The sequence below is a fragment of the Sapajus apella genome, unplaced genomic scaffold, assembly GCF_009761245.1.
Source record: "Sapajus apella isolate SASKATOON/1434 unplaced genomic scaffold, GSC_monkey_1.0 scaffold45, whole genome shotgun sequence".
Lineage (NCBI taxonomy): Eukaryota > Metazoa > Chordata > Mammalia > Primates > Cebidae > Sapajus > Sapajus apella.
Window position 1 is genome coordinate 3,625,573 of NW_022436985.1, and position 15,114 is coordinate 3,640,686.

A 15,114-nucleotide genomic window follows, 5' to 3' on the forward strand; every position below is an offset into this window, starting at 1 on the left:
AACCAGGTCATTTAGAATGAACAGAAATGTATTTGGCTCACAGTTCTGGAGGCTGGAAAGTCCAAGAGGAAGGGCCACATTTGCTGAGGGCCTTTGTGCTGCATCATCTGTTGATGGAAGGGCATAGACAGAGGAAGAGAGGGTCTAATTCACAATTATAACAAATCCACTGTCTGAATAATGAACTCAGTTCTTTGATAATGACATTAATCATTCATGAGAGTAGAGCCCTCATGCCCTAATCATCTCTTAAAGGTCCTACCTTTCAACACTTCTTTTGCATTGGGGATTAAATTTCCAAAATATGCTTTTTAGAGGAGTGGTCCCCAACCTTTTAGTCACTACGGACCCAATTTCATGGAAGATAATTTTTCCATGGACAACGAGGGTTGGTGGGGGAGTGGTGGTGAGGAGGTGGTGGGGATGGGGTGGGGTTGGGTGGGGGGAGGGATGGTTTCCAAATGAAACTCTTCCACCTCAGATCATCAAGCATTAGACAGATTCTCATAAGGAGCATGCAACCTATATCCTTTGCATGCTCAATTCACAATAGCAATGGTGTTTCTATGAGAATCTAATGCCGATGCTGATCTGAAAGGAGGTGAGCTCAGGCAGTAATGCTCCCTGGCCTCCACTTACCTCCTGCTGTGTGGCCTGGCTCTCCTAATAGTCCTCGGATTGGTATCCATCAGTGGCTAGGGGGTTGGGGTCCCCTGTTTTAGAGAACACATTCAAACCATAGCAAGCATTTTGGCTTTTATGTATATGGGTTAAAGCCAAAGATTTCAAACCTCTCTTTCCCGTTTTCTTTATTTTTTCATTTTTTTATTTTTTGCTCTACATGTTCAGAGTAACTTCTCTAGTAACAAACTATAGAAATGATCCCTGAAAGTATAGTCTTTCCCATTTTCATATATCATCTACCTAAGTATTTAAAACTGTGTCTGTATTTCTATACATTCAAAGAGATAAATGATATTTTCAGTGTTTATGTTCCCTAAGAGTACAAAGAAAAACAGGGAAGGAATAATAACAGGAGATACGGTGCAATTACCTTTGCTTACATAAGGAGAGGAGTGATGTTTATATGTGCCCATAGATCCCTAAATAAATACATTTTTAAATAAATGGTAAATAAATACAATCACAAATCAACTAAACAAAGCTTTTCTTTTTCCTTCAGACAGATTACTTCTTTTGGAGTCTGTCCAAGAATTCCAAGTGGGACTCACTACTTAATCTCTCTAAACTGCGAAATCCCTTGACATAAGAAAAACAATAGAACCTTATTGAAAGAGAAATAATGTCCTATACGGTGGAAAGTAGCTATTTATTTGGCCAAACTTGATGAATTTTTAGTATAGAATTATTTGTTCTTCAAAATAACATTGCCAAGAATCTTTATTCCACTACTCACTACTCTTCTATTACACTACTCACTACTTTTCTCTATTTCCTCTGAAAGTTAAAAACAAGTTGTTAATGAAAGTCATACACACACACACACACACACACACACACACACACACACACGAGGCAAAAGAAATACCTAACAGAAACTTTCTATATGCTCAGTTTTTTAAAATTAAATTTTATTTATTTATTTATTTATTTATTTATTTATTTTTGAGACAAGGTTTTGCTCTGTTGCCCAGGCTGGAGTACAGTGGTACAATCTGGGCTGACTGCAGCCTCTACCTTTCAGGCTCAAGTAATCCTCCTCCACTGCAGCCTCCACCTTTCAGGATCAAGTAATCCTCCTGAGTAGCTGGGACTACAGGTGTGTGGCACCACGCCAGGCGAATTTTTGTCTTAAACTCCTGGGCTCAAGTGATCTGCCCATCTCAGCCTCCCAAAGTACTGGGATTAGAGGTGTGAGCCACTGCACCTGGCTATGTTCTGTTTATTTCACGGCACTTTTTAGCCACTATAAGACAATATGATACAGCACCCAAACTTGAATGCAAGCCTCACGTCAGAAGTAGGATAATATGGCATATGAAATGAAAGAGAATAGGATTTATTGAGTGCCTGTTGTGTACCTAGCTCAGAGGGAAGCCGCTAGTTTTGTCACACAGTTTCAGCAAGCTCCCAGAACACTTTCTAGCTTGAGGAGTGGTCTGCATGGGCCACAGCCAGGAGAAAGAAGGATGAAAGCACATCTCCAAGCTAATCTCACACCAAATGAAAGTACTGCATAAGTACATTAGAGCTTAGCTTTAATAAGTCCTATTTTTACAAGAATTTTGACATGGATCAGTTGACAAGTCTCCAGATAGAACAGGTATATGGATAAAATAGTCTGGTGTTTTTTATTAGGTTATAAAACCTGTTACAAGTAATCTCCATGAATTCTCAGCTGTGTTACCTTTGCTTCCTTCCAGCACCATTGCGATTGCAATTTTAGGCAGATTTCATTATGCTTTAAACTTAAGGCAAAAGTTTACAACCCAGCTTTGGTGTGTCTGTTCTTGCTGTCCTAGCCCCTTTGTATCCAGGCATTTCAAAATATTTCATATCATGCATTGTATGTAAAGACGTGATTGTTAGAATTAAATTACTACCATATTTGTAGGAATTTATATTGTCTTCCTTGTTGAGAACCACTTGATTGTGTGAAACCTGAAAGCAACATCCAAATCAACACATTTTTTGTTAATCCCAAATCTTACAGATATTTTAAATGAAGTCCTAAATTCTTTTAAATTGTCTATATTTCAATGGAAACCATGAACAGAGTAACATTTTTTTTCCTTAATTAGTGGTTTTACTTGATTACTAGGTATCATCATGCCAAATAAATGATGGGGCCAGGACAATTAATTAAATTGTCACATAGCCCTGGGAGAGAGCTGGGATATCTTAAGAGTGCTTTTGAATCTCATATCTTATTTGCTTACACTGGAAAATGTAAAAAGTGGTTAAGATTTTTTTTAAGGATTATATGATGGATTCTTAAAGATGCAAATGGATTAAAAGGATCTATTAGCAATGATGTCTGAGGTTAAGAAAAGATCATCATTTACATCATGAAAAACATGAATAACCGATCAGAAAATACAGTTTTACCTTGTAATTTTGAAAAGGGCTTTGAAGGTATTTGTAGCTTTGGCAGCATTCCAGAAGGAGCATATCAGAGTGATCCACTGGATCAGAGTGATCTTGCTTAATACAGAATGCTGCAGCCCTGAAGACTCATGAAAGCCATGCTATTGTCTGGAGCAACCAAACGTGTGGTTAATATACATGGGCCCAGCCTTCCACTGGGAGACACTTGTCAGGATTTCCTTAGAAATGAGTTGTACTACCAGAGGGGTGGCTCACACCTGTAATCCCAGCACTTTGGGAAGCTAATGCAGGTGGATAACTTGATTCCAGGAGTTCGAGACCAGTCTGGCCAACATAGCAAGACTTCATCTCTATTAAAAACACAAAATATTAGCTGGGTGTGGTGGCACGCACCGGTAGTCCCTGCTATTTGGAAGGCTGAGGTGAGAAGATTACATAAGCCCACAAGATCAAAATTGCAGTGAGCTATGATTTTACCACTGCATTCCAGTCTGGGTAACAGAGTGAGACCCTGTCTCAAAATAAATAAATAAATGAAATAAAAATAAACAAGAGAGAAAGAAATGAGTCATGCATCTAAAAAAAATACATCAAACAATACAAATATTAACAATATTTTCTTTTGTTTTTCTCTTTACCTACATCAAGACAAAGTTTCTCACACATAATTAAGCACCCATTTTCCTGTGTTAGATTGTTGGCAATATTTTAAAAACCAGTGCTGGAGCTAGTCCAGTTATTTTTGGATAGCTATTTCTTTGTGCCTCTGATAGGGAAAAACAATGGATGTCTCCAAACATTTGACTAGTGGTTGTTAGTCATAATAAGGTCTAGAAGGATTACAGGAAAATGAATGGTAGGAAACACTTCATTAAACTATCTAGATACCTAGAGACACTCAAGTTTCATTCATTCGTTCAAAAAATATTTATTAAGCACCTGCTTTATGACGGACACTGTTTTGTTTATTTGTTTTGAGACAGGGTCTCACTCTGTCACCCAGGCTGCTGAAGTGTAGTGGTACAATCTTGGCTTACTGCAACCTCTGCCTCCCAAGCTCAAGGGATCCTCCCACCTTAGCCTCCTGAGTAGCTGGGACCACAGACACATGCTACCATGCTCAAAGTGCTGGGACTATAGGGATGAGCCACCACACCCAACCCAAGCACTGTTTTAGGAACGTGACTGTAGTGATTGAAAAAATGTCCTTGCCCTCAGGAAGTTAACATTTTGATGTGTATCACAGGCAATAAAACACGTACATACATTATTTTCCGGTGATGATAAATGTTAGAAAGATTGTTAAAGCGTGGTAAGGGGATCATGAGTAATGGTGTGATGGAATGAGATGACATTTTAGGGCAAGAGCTTTCTAAGGAGGTGACATTTAAGCAGACTATTGAGTGATATAGGAGAGTGAGCCAGGCAAAAATTTGAGGAAGAGCATTTCAGACAGAATAAAAAGCAAAAAACAAACAAAAACTAAAAACTATCTTGAGAAGCAAATGTATTGAAGTTGTTTCTAGTATTGCATGGAGGCATGCTTTGCTAAAACGAACTAGAGAGAGAGAAGTTGGAAGTCAGAGAAGTAGACAAAAGCCAGTTGATGACAGGCTTTCAAGATTACAAAAAAGTCCTTGAATTTCACTCTAGTGCAAAGAAAAGTTATTAGAGGGTTTTTAACGGGAGCAGGACATAATTTCATATATGAAGGCTTTAAAAGGTAAAAGGGGAGTCAGACTAGTTAGGAGAGGGATGGTGGCTCTGATCTAGCTGTGGTAGCATCAGATATGGTAAGAAGCTGCAGAATACTGCAAATATGTTGGGGGTGGATTTGAAAAGAGTTGCTGATGGCTTAAATGCGGAGAGTAACTAAAACAGAAAGAAGAACCAGCGATGATCCCAACATTTTGGCCTTGAACATATGAATGAATGGGGTACCATTTGCTGGATGTAGATAGCAGTCAAGGCAAATAAGTGAACAAAAGTTTCTAAGAGAAAAGTCGAGTGATGCTTGATGATATAAACATGTATTAAAAACTAGATATACGAAATCTCAAAATTTCAGGGGCTACAACATAAAGATCATATTTACACAAACTTCAGGAGACTTTAGTATTATTCCTGTTTCTAGAAGGGGGATAAGTGTGGGCAGAGATGCTTTAACTTTTCCTTTTTATACATTTCTGTGTCTGTTCAAGTTTTAAAAAGTTTTGTTCATGTGTCACTTTCACTTAAAAATGTTTTAAAATAGCAATGACAAGGTAATAAGAATTAATAGTTAAATGAGAGATGTTATATAAGCAGATAGGATTTTTATCTTGTTCATGAATTACTCATATTTTAAAAATTTAATATACCAATTACAAGGTAGTAAGAATTAATAAGTTAAATGCAAGATCCTATAAAAACAGAATGAAAAGTCAACTGGATTTACCTGCTTTACCAGTTTTAAAACTATCCAACCTCTAAACTCTTTCATGAGCCTTACAAGAAGACAGGTGTGTCTTCAGAGCTCCCTTCTAACTGCATATTTGACATAAACTCCGACTTGTTCCTTAGTTCAAAGTTTGCTTTCTTTTCCCGGCTATGCCTTACACAGCCCCACTTGTAGTATGATACGCCCTGCCTCAGGTTCTAAAATGGTTTATACACATCTCTCTCAAAAGCATTTGTCATCTGTCCCTAATCCAGTGACTGCTTCAGACCCAAACCAGTTGGCTTTGATTAGCTCAATGAGGCCTGTTTGTTTGCCCTTTGGAACTAGGTAGCAAATACAAGGGTATTTCAACTTGCCATATTACCTGATGCCTTCAACATGAAATCAGTTAGCACAGTGGCTGTAATGAAGTCACTCTTTCTGTTTAGATAAGAGAGTCGCCAAAGCTCTCAGGGACATTTTCACAGATTCCTATAGAGAAGGGATTAGGGTCTCTATTAATATACTCAGTCCTGGGATTCCTGGAACTTGGGCTATTCTACTGATTTTTTTCCTTCACATTCTTCCCAGTGAGTTACCCTTCCTCTCCCCACACTGGGGTCTTATTTCAAGGGTGTTTACTAGCTCACTTATAATGTCAACTTGCTATTTTTAAAGATGTGATTATCAAATCATTAATTCATTTTAATGTCAGCTTTATTAAAGGGTAATTTTAAATGTACAATTCAGTGAGTCTCCACAAATGTATACAGCTGTGTAACTCCCATCACAGTCAAGAAACAGAACAATTCCATCACCCCAAAGAGTTTCTTCATGGTCCCTTTGTAGTTAATCCTCTCTCCCTGAACCACACACACCCAGATTCTGGCAACTACTGATCTATCTGTTGCTGTAGTTTTGCTTTTCTACAACTTCATGTACATGTAATTATACAGAGTTTTGTGGATGGCTCCTTTACCTTCACATAATAATTTTGAGATTCATCCCTGTCTTGTGTGTATATGCAGTTTGTTCCTTTTTATTGCTGTATAGTATTTCATTGTACAGCTATCCCACTTTTTGTTCATTCATTCGCCAGTTGATTGATATTTGTTTATAGTTTACATAAATTTGCTTACGAGTTTTTGTGTGGACATACGTTTTATTTCATTTGAGCAAATACCAAGAAATAGGAATGCTGGGTTGGGTTTAAATCTACCATCTTATTATTTATTTTCTCTTTCTCCTATCTGTTCTTGCTCTTTTTTTTTTTTTTGTCCTATTTTCCTGCATTCTTCTGGTTTAATTATATTTAGTATTTAATTTTGTATCCACTATTAGCTTATTCGCTTTAGCTCTTTGTTTTATTTTTTTCTTGGTTTCTCCAAGGATCTACAATATACTTTTTTTGAGACAAAGTCTTGCTCTGCTGCCCAGAGTGCAGTGGTGAGATCATGGTTCACAGTAACCTCAACCTCCTGGACTCAGGCTGTCCTTCCACCTCAGCTTCCGAGTAGCTGGGACTACTGGTGCGCACAACCACACCTGGCTAATTTTTTATTTTTTTCTAGAGACAGGGTCTCACTTTGCTGCCTAGGCTGGTCTTCAACTCATGGGCTCAAGCAATCCTTCCAACTCTGACTCCCGAGGTGCTGGGATTACAGGCATAAGCTACTACACAGTATTCATTCAAATAATGTAATATTGCTTCATACATAATATAAAAAATGATACTCCTGCATTTCGCATCTTCTTTTGTGATATTTTTGTCCTGTGCAATACTTTACGTATATTATAAACACTACATGAATCATTATTATTTTTACTTTAATCAATCATTTTAAATTAGATTTAAAATAATTTCCAGCCAGGCTTGGTGGCATGCATCTGTAATCACAGCTACTCAGGGGGCAAGAGTGGAGGATTGCTTGAGCCCAGGAGTTTGGGATCAGCCCGGGCAATATAGTGAGACCCCCATCTCAAAAAATATGTAATAATATCCCATTATTTTAACCATTTCTTGGAGCAGGAAGGCATTATTCTTTGTGGAGAACCAAATTTCTATCTGGTATCATTTTCTTCTTGCCTGATAAACTTCTAACTTTTTTTATGAGGTGGGTCTGCTGGAGGTAAGATGGCTTGATTTTTATTTGCCTAAAAACATCTTTATTTCTTCTCCATTATTTTTCTTTAAAGAGACAGTGTCTCACTTTATGTTCAGGCTGGACTCACACTCCTGGGTTCAAGGAATCCTCCAACCTCAGTCCCACAAGAAACACAGGTGTGTGCTGCTATGTCTGGCTCATCTTCATTTTTGAAAGATATTTTCACTCATTATCAGTCTTAGGTTGGCGGGTTTTATTTTTTATTTATTTATTTTTTGTGATTGTTTTTTTCTTTTTCAGTACAGTACCTTAAGGATGCTGTTCCATGTCTTCTGGCTTGTATAGTTTCTGACAAGAAGTCTGTTGTTATCCTTATCTTTGTACCCCTGTATTTTTTTTCACTCAGGTTGCCTTTAAGATTTTTGTCTTCATCAATAGTTTTCAGCAATAATTTATTTATTTAAGTTTAGATTCATGGGGTACATGTGCAGATCTGTTCAAGTGTATGTTGTGTGATGCTGAGGATTGGGCTTCTATGATTCCAACACCGAAATAATAAGCATAGTATCCATTAGGAAGTTTTTCAATCCTTTCTCCCTCCCTGGCTCCCTGCTTTGGAGTCCCCAGTGTCTATCATTCCCATCCTCATGTCTGTTGTACCCAGTGAGAAGTTCCTGCTTATAAGTGAGAATATGCAATATTTTGTTTTTGTTTCTGTGTTAATTTACTTAGGATAATCCATTCTACTGCAAATAATATTATTTTGCCTTTTTATGGCTGTGTAGTATGCTGTAGTGTATGTCTACCATATATTCTTTATCCAGTCTATCATTGATGGGCATCTAGGTTGATTCCCGTCATTGCTATCATAAATAGTGCTGCAATGAATACACAACGACAGGTATCTTTTTGATAGACTAGTTTATTTTCCTTTGGATATATACCCAGCAATAGGATTGCTGAGCCAAATGGTAGTTCTAATTTTAGTCCTTTGAGAAACAAGGACTAAACTGTTTTCCATAGAGATTTAAGTAACTTACACTCTCACCAATTGTGTATAAGCATTCCCTTTTCTCCACATCCATGCCAACATTTAGTGTTTTTCGACTTTTTAATAATAGCCATTCTGAATGGTGTGAGATGATATCCCATTGTGGTTTTAATTTGCACTTATTTGATGATTAATGATGTTCAGCACTTTGCATGTTTGTTGGCTGCTTGTATGTCTTCTTTTGAGAATTGTCTGTTCATGTCCTTTACCCAGTTTTTTTCTTTTTTTTTTAGATGGAGTCTTGCTCTGTCACCCAGGCTGGAGTACAGTGGCACATTCTTGGCTCACTGCAACCTCCATCACCTGTGTTCAAGCAATTCTCCTGCCTCAGCCTCCTGATTAGCTGGGACTATAGGTGTGCACCACCATGCCCAGCTAATTTTTATATTTTTTAGTAGGCGTGAGGTTTCACCATGTTGGCCAGGCTGGCCTCAAATTCCTGGCCTCAAGCGATCTACCCGCTTCAGCCTCCCAAAGTGCTGGGATTACAGGTATGAGCCACTGTGCTTGGCCCTTTGTCTCATTTGTAATGGAGTTTTTTTTTCTTTCTTTCTTGTTGGTTTGTTTAAGTTCCTTATTGATTCTGGATATTAGTCCTATGTCAAATACGTGCTTTGCAAATATTTTCTCCCATTCTGTAGGCTGTGTGTTTACTCTGTTGATAGCTTCTTTTGCTGTGTATATATTATTCTTTTATTTCAAGACAGGGTCTCACTTTGTTGTCCAGGCTGGAGTGCAGTGGTGAGATGATGGCTCACTGCAGCCTCGAGCTCCTAGGTGCAAGTGATCCTTTCACCTCAGCCCCCTGAGAAGTTGGAACTACAGGTGCATGCCACCATGCTTGGCTAATTTAAAATTTTTTTGTAGAAAGGGTCTCATTATGTTGCCTAGGCTGGTCTTGAACTCCTGGCCTCTAGTGATCCTCCTGCTTTGGCCTCCCAAAATGCTGGGATTAGAGGTGTGGGCCACCATGCCAGGCCTGCATATATTCTTTAGTTTAATTAGGTCCCAATTGTCAATTTTTGTTTTGTTGCATTTGCTTTTGGGGTCATGATCAAAAATTCTTTGCTCAGACTGATGTCCAGAAGAGTATTTTCTAGGTTTTCTTCTAAAATTTTTATACTTTAAGGTCTTACATTTAAGTCTTTAAACCACCTTGAGTTAATTTTTGTATATGGAGAAAGATAGGGGTTCAGTTTTGTTTTTCTGTTAATGGCTAGCCAGTTTCCCCAGTGCCATTTTGTGAATAGGGTGCCTTTTCTGCATTGTTTATTTTTGTCAAATCTGTTGAAGATCAGTTGGCTGTAGGTGTGTGGCTTTATTTCTGGATTTTCTATTGTGTTCCATTGATCTATGTGTCTATTGTTGTACTAGTGCCATGCTTTTTAGTTATTATAGCTTTGTCGTGTAATTCGAAGAGGGGCAATGTGATGCCTCCAGGTCTGTTCTTTTTGCTTAGAATTACTTTGGCTATTCAGACTCTTTTTTGTTTCCATATGAACTTTAGGAGTATTTTTTTCTACTTCTGTGAAAAATGACACTGGTATTTTGACAGGAATTGCATTGAATTTGTAGCCTGCTTTGTGGAATATGGACATTTTAATATTGATTTTTTCAATCCATTAGCATCAGATGTTTGTGTCATCTGTGATTTCTTTCATCAGTGTTTTGTAGTTCTCCTTGTAGAGATCTTTCATCTCCTTGGTTAGACATATTTCTATGTATTTTATTTCTTGTGTGTGACTATTGCAAATGGGATTGTATTCATGATTTGGCTGTTAACTTGAATATTATTGCTGTATAAAATGCTAATGACCTTTTTTACATTGATTTTGTATCTTGAAACTTTACTAAAGTTGTTTATCAAGTCTAGGAGCCTTTTAAAGAAGTCTTTAGGGTTTTCTAAGTATAGAATCATATCCTCAGTGGAGAGAGATAATTTGACTTCTTCTTTTCCAATTTGGATCTTTTCTTTTTCCTTTTGCCTGATTGCTTTGGCCAGGACTTCCAGTACTAGGTTGAACGGGAAATCCTTGTCTTGTTCCAGTTCTTAGGGCAAATGCTTCCAGCTTTCACCCACTAAGTATGATGTTGGCTGTGCATTTGAACTGGGTTTGAATAACAAGACCCATATGTCTTGTTATTTTGAGGTATGTTCCTTTCATGCCTAGTTTGTTATTATCATGAAGAGATATTGAATTTTATTGAATACTTTTTCTGCATCAGTTGAGATGATCATATGTTTTTGTTTTTAATTCTGCTTTTAATACACATCTATTGATTTGTATATGTTGAAACAACTTTGCATGACAAGAATAAAGCCCACTTGATTGTGGTGATTTAACGTTTTGGTGTGCTGCTGTATTTGCTTTGCTAGTATTTTGTTGAGGATATTTGAATCTGTGTTCAGCAGGGATTTTGGGCTGTAGTTTTCTCTTTTGTTGTGTCTTTGCCATATTTTGGTATTGACTAGGTTTGCAGAATGAGTTAGGGAGGAATTCCTTTTTTTAAGTTTTTTTGATATGGAGTCTCGCTGTCACCAGGCTGGAGTACAGAGGCGCAATCTCAGCTCATCACAACCTCTGCCTCCCAGGACGAGTGATTCTCCTGTCTCAGGCTCCTGAGTAGCTGGGACTATAGGCGCATGCCACTAGGCTCAGCTATTTTTTTTTTTTTTTGTATTTTTTTAGTAGAGACAGGGTTTCACCCTATTAGCCAGGATGGTCTCGATCTCCTGTACTTGTGATCCACCTGCCTCGGCCTCCTAAAGTGCTGGGATTACAGGTGTGAGCCGCTTCGCCCGGCCAGGAGTAACTCTTCTTCCTCGATTTTTTTGGAATAGTTTTAGTAGGACTAATACCAGCTGTTTTTTGTATATTTGGTAGAATTTGCCTATGAATCCATCTGGCCCAGGGCTTTTTTTGATTGGCTGGTTTTTTGTTACTGATTCAATTTTGGAACTTAGGATTAGTCTCTTCAGGATTTCAATTTCTTCCTTTTTCAATCTTGAGAGGTAGCGTGTTTCCAGGAATTTATCCATTTCCTCTAGATTTTTTAGTTTGTGGGCATAGAGGTATTCATAATAGTCTCTGAGGATGTTTTATATTTCTCTGGGATTGGTTGTGATGTCACCTTTGTTGTATTTGATTCAGCAATGCATTTATGATGTGCTTTGGAGTGGTTTTATCTTTATTTTGCTTGGGGTGTGTTTATATTTTCTTTTTCATAGATTTATATTTTTCATTAAATTTGGAAACATTTCAGCCATTGTTTCTACAGATAGTTTTTCTGTGCTTCTCTTCCCATCTGGGACCCACCTAAATGTATGTTAGAATGCTTGATACTGGCCTTGATGTCATGATGCTCTGTTAATTTTTTTCTAATTTTTTAAAATCAGTTTTTCATTTTGGATAGTTTTTATTGCTGTGTCTTCAAGTTAATGGATCTTTTTTGCAGTGTGTAATCTACAGTTAATCACATCCAGTGCATTTTTAATTTCAGATATTGTGTTTGTAATCTCCAGAGTTTTGTTTGAATCTTTTTTGTTTCTTCTATTTCACTCTGCATCATATTCTTGTTTTCCTTCATCTTCCTGAGTATATAGACCATATAGCAGCTCCTTCAATGTCCTTATCTCCTAATACTATTATGTCTGTAATTTCTAGGTCTGTTTGTATTGATTGAGTGCTTTTTGGCTATGGGTCATGTTTTCCTGCTTCTTTGTAAGCCTAGCAAATTTTGTTTGGCTGCTGAAGATTATAAATTTTACACCATTGGGTGCTATCTTTTGTTGTACTCCTGTAAATCATATAGAAATTTGAGAACACTTAAGTTACTTGGAAGTAGTTTGACTCTTTCAAGCTTGCTTTTAACTTTGTTAAGATACATACAGAGCAGCCTTTATTCTAAGTTATCTCCACTATTAAGGTGATCTCTTCCTGAGGATTCTGCTAAATGACTGTGTAACGAAAGGTTTTTTCTCTTTGGCTGCTGGGAACACAAGCTATTTCTAGCTCGGTGAGAACCCCAGGAATTGTTTGGCTTACTGTTTCCCGATAGTTTTTTCCCCAAGATGTGTATCAGTAGTTTCTTCGCATACATGTGCAGATCAGTTATCAGCCAGAAGTTCAGGAAAGCCTTCTTCCGATCTCTGATGCCTGCTCTTCCTCTGTATAGCTGACTCCCACCTTATAAAATTAACTGCTTTAGCCTCCCAGAACTCTGATCTCTGCCTCCTCAATGCATTGATCTCTCTGGGTTCTGTTTCGGTTTCACTTCCCTGTGCTGTGGTTTTGGAAAATGCCTCCAGACATTAAGATGGGGCAGTAATAAACCTTGCCTTTTAGTTTTTCTTTCATCAGGGATAGCAGTGCTACATTGCTAGTTATTCAGTGTCTGAAAAGGCATAATTTTATATACACCATCCAGTTTTAGCTGTTTAAAATGGAAGACAAATTTGGCCACTGATATTTCACCATAGTGGAAATATAAGTCCCATTAATACTGATATTGCTATAATACTTCAATATATTTAGAAGTAACATATTTACAAGTCATGTGGAAAAGAAAAAGCCTGCAATAATCAAAACACAAAACAGTTCTTTATACTATCCATGCCACTCTGACAAACTCAAATACACAAACATGTACACATATTGGCCCTTATGCATTTTATGGTATCAAAATAACTATTTGTGGGTCCCTCTCGGTAACTAAAAAGTAGAAGTTAAAAACTAAAAGGAAAGAATTAACAAAAATGAGAAAAGAAAAAAATTAAAGATAATGGTTTCTTAACTCTTCGAGTGGTCAACAATTTTTTAATATGACCAAATTGCAGTTTTTACTTCAGTAGTTCTAAACTTCAGGACACCATGTCATAGCATCAAATTTGATCCCCCTAACCCCCTTTTCTTGGTCACATAGTGTCTAAGTCCATCCTTGCTTCTATAACACAATGCCTTAGACTGAGTAGTTTACACATAATAGAAAGTTATTTCTTATAGTTCTGGAGACTGGGAAGTCCAAGACCAAGGGTGCAGCAGATTCTGCATCTGGAGATGGCTTGTACCTTCTTGTGTGTCCTCTCATAGTGGAAGGGGCAGAAGGGACAAACAGCTTCCTCAGATCTCTTTTATAAGGTCTCTAATCCCATTCATCACTTTATCAACTTTAGGAGGCCCTGTCTTTTAATACTATCATATCAGTGATAAGGTTTCAACATAGAATTTTAGGCACATTCAGACCATAGCAAATAACTAGATTATTTGTCAGCCTCCTTTGGCGTTAGGTGGGTTGATGCAACTAAATTTTTACCAATAGAAATAGGCAAAAGAGATGAGTGACACTACCAAGCCTGCCCCATAAAAACCTCCAATTCACAATCCACTGCACTTCCAGTTTTTACTGAAACTGTTTTGACACCCTTGAAAATCACATATTGAAGATGACAAAGCCATGATAAGGAAAAAACCGAAAGACCGCTTGTGCTAATGCTGCTCACTTATCAGAAATTCCTGTTTTGAATGTGAGGAAGAAATTAAAAGTAAAAAACCTTATGTTAAAACCACTGCTTTGGGGGAATTTGGTACCTTAGTGAATAGTATTAATATTTCAACACACTGGTCCTTCCTCCCAAACTCCTAGTACTTTTTCAATCACTGACACAAATGAGACATATTTAAAAACCAAAAAGATTTGTATCTTTTCTTTCATTTATGTTTCTTTATGAGACAGATGCTGTCAACATTTAATGTGATAAGGCAGCGCAGGGCAAAGTTGTAGGCATGGGAATGAGAGTTAATCAGACCCTGGTTTGAGTCCCTGACTGACCACATACTAACAGAGTGTCCAAAATATAGTTTTCTTATCTGTACAGATTATTAATTCTTATATTAGAAGTTTTTATAAGGCTTGTATAAGATACCACATAAAGTACTTTGCTTAGCTCCTGACCCAGTAGATTTGAATAACAGCAAGTACTATTACTCGATATCCTACATATATTGATGATATAATCCATTTAACAGTTTTAAAAGCATCCTATTGCACTTCCAATGCAATATCTCTGAAGAGTAATGGTAGTTTTAACATTTTTTATTAATAATTTCTTCCTGAAGATATACCAGAATATTTTCTACACAGATTACGTTAGTACATTTTAGATAACCTGTTAATAAAGTAAAAAATATATATATTTTTCATGCAAATTTGTCAATTTTAAAACAAAAAGGAAAACTCAGAGGAGGTATTCATAGTCCTGTGTTCTGCAATCTGACTTGTAGTTCAATGCAGAGGATTACTGAGGCCCCAACGACCCACATAATCTTGTCAGATAATAGATAACCAGAGTGAGGAAATGTTCTGTGTTTTCACCTTTAGGCTATAACTCTATCAATAGGTCTTATCTTACAAATTGTCAGAGTGGCTAGTTATTTAGGTTAAAGTCCTATGGAATGTTGGGAAACTTCAGA

General features: G+C 37.3%; 1 pseudogene; it reads right to left on the reverse strand.

Moving 5' to 3' along the window:
• Positions 1 to 819: 819 nt before the first annotated feature.
• On the reverse strand, positions 820 to 901 carry LOC116524565 (annotated as a pseudogene).
• Between the last annotated feature and the right edge of the window lie 14,213 nt (positions 902 to 15,114).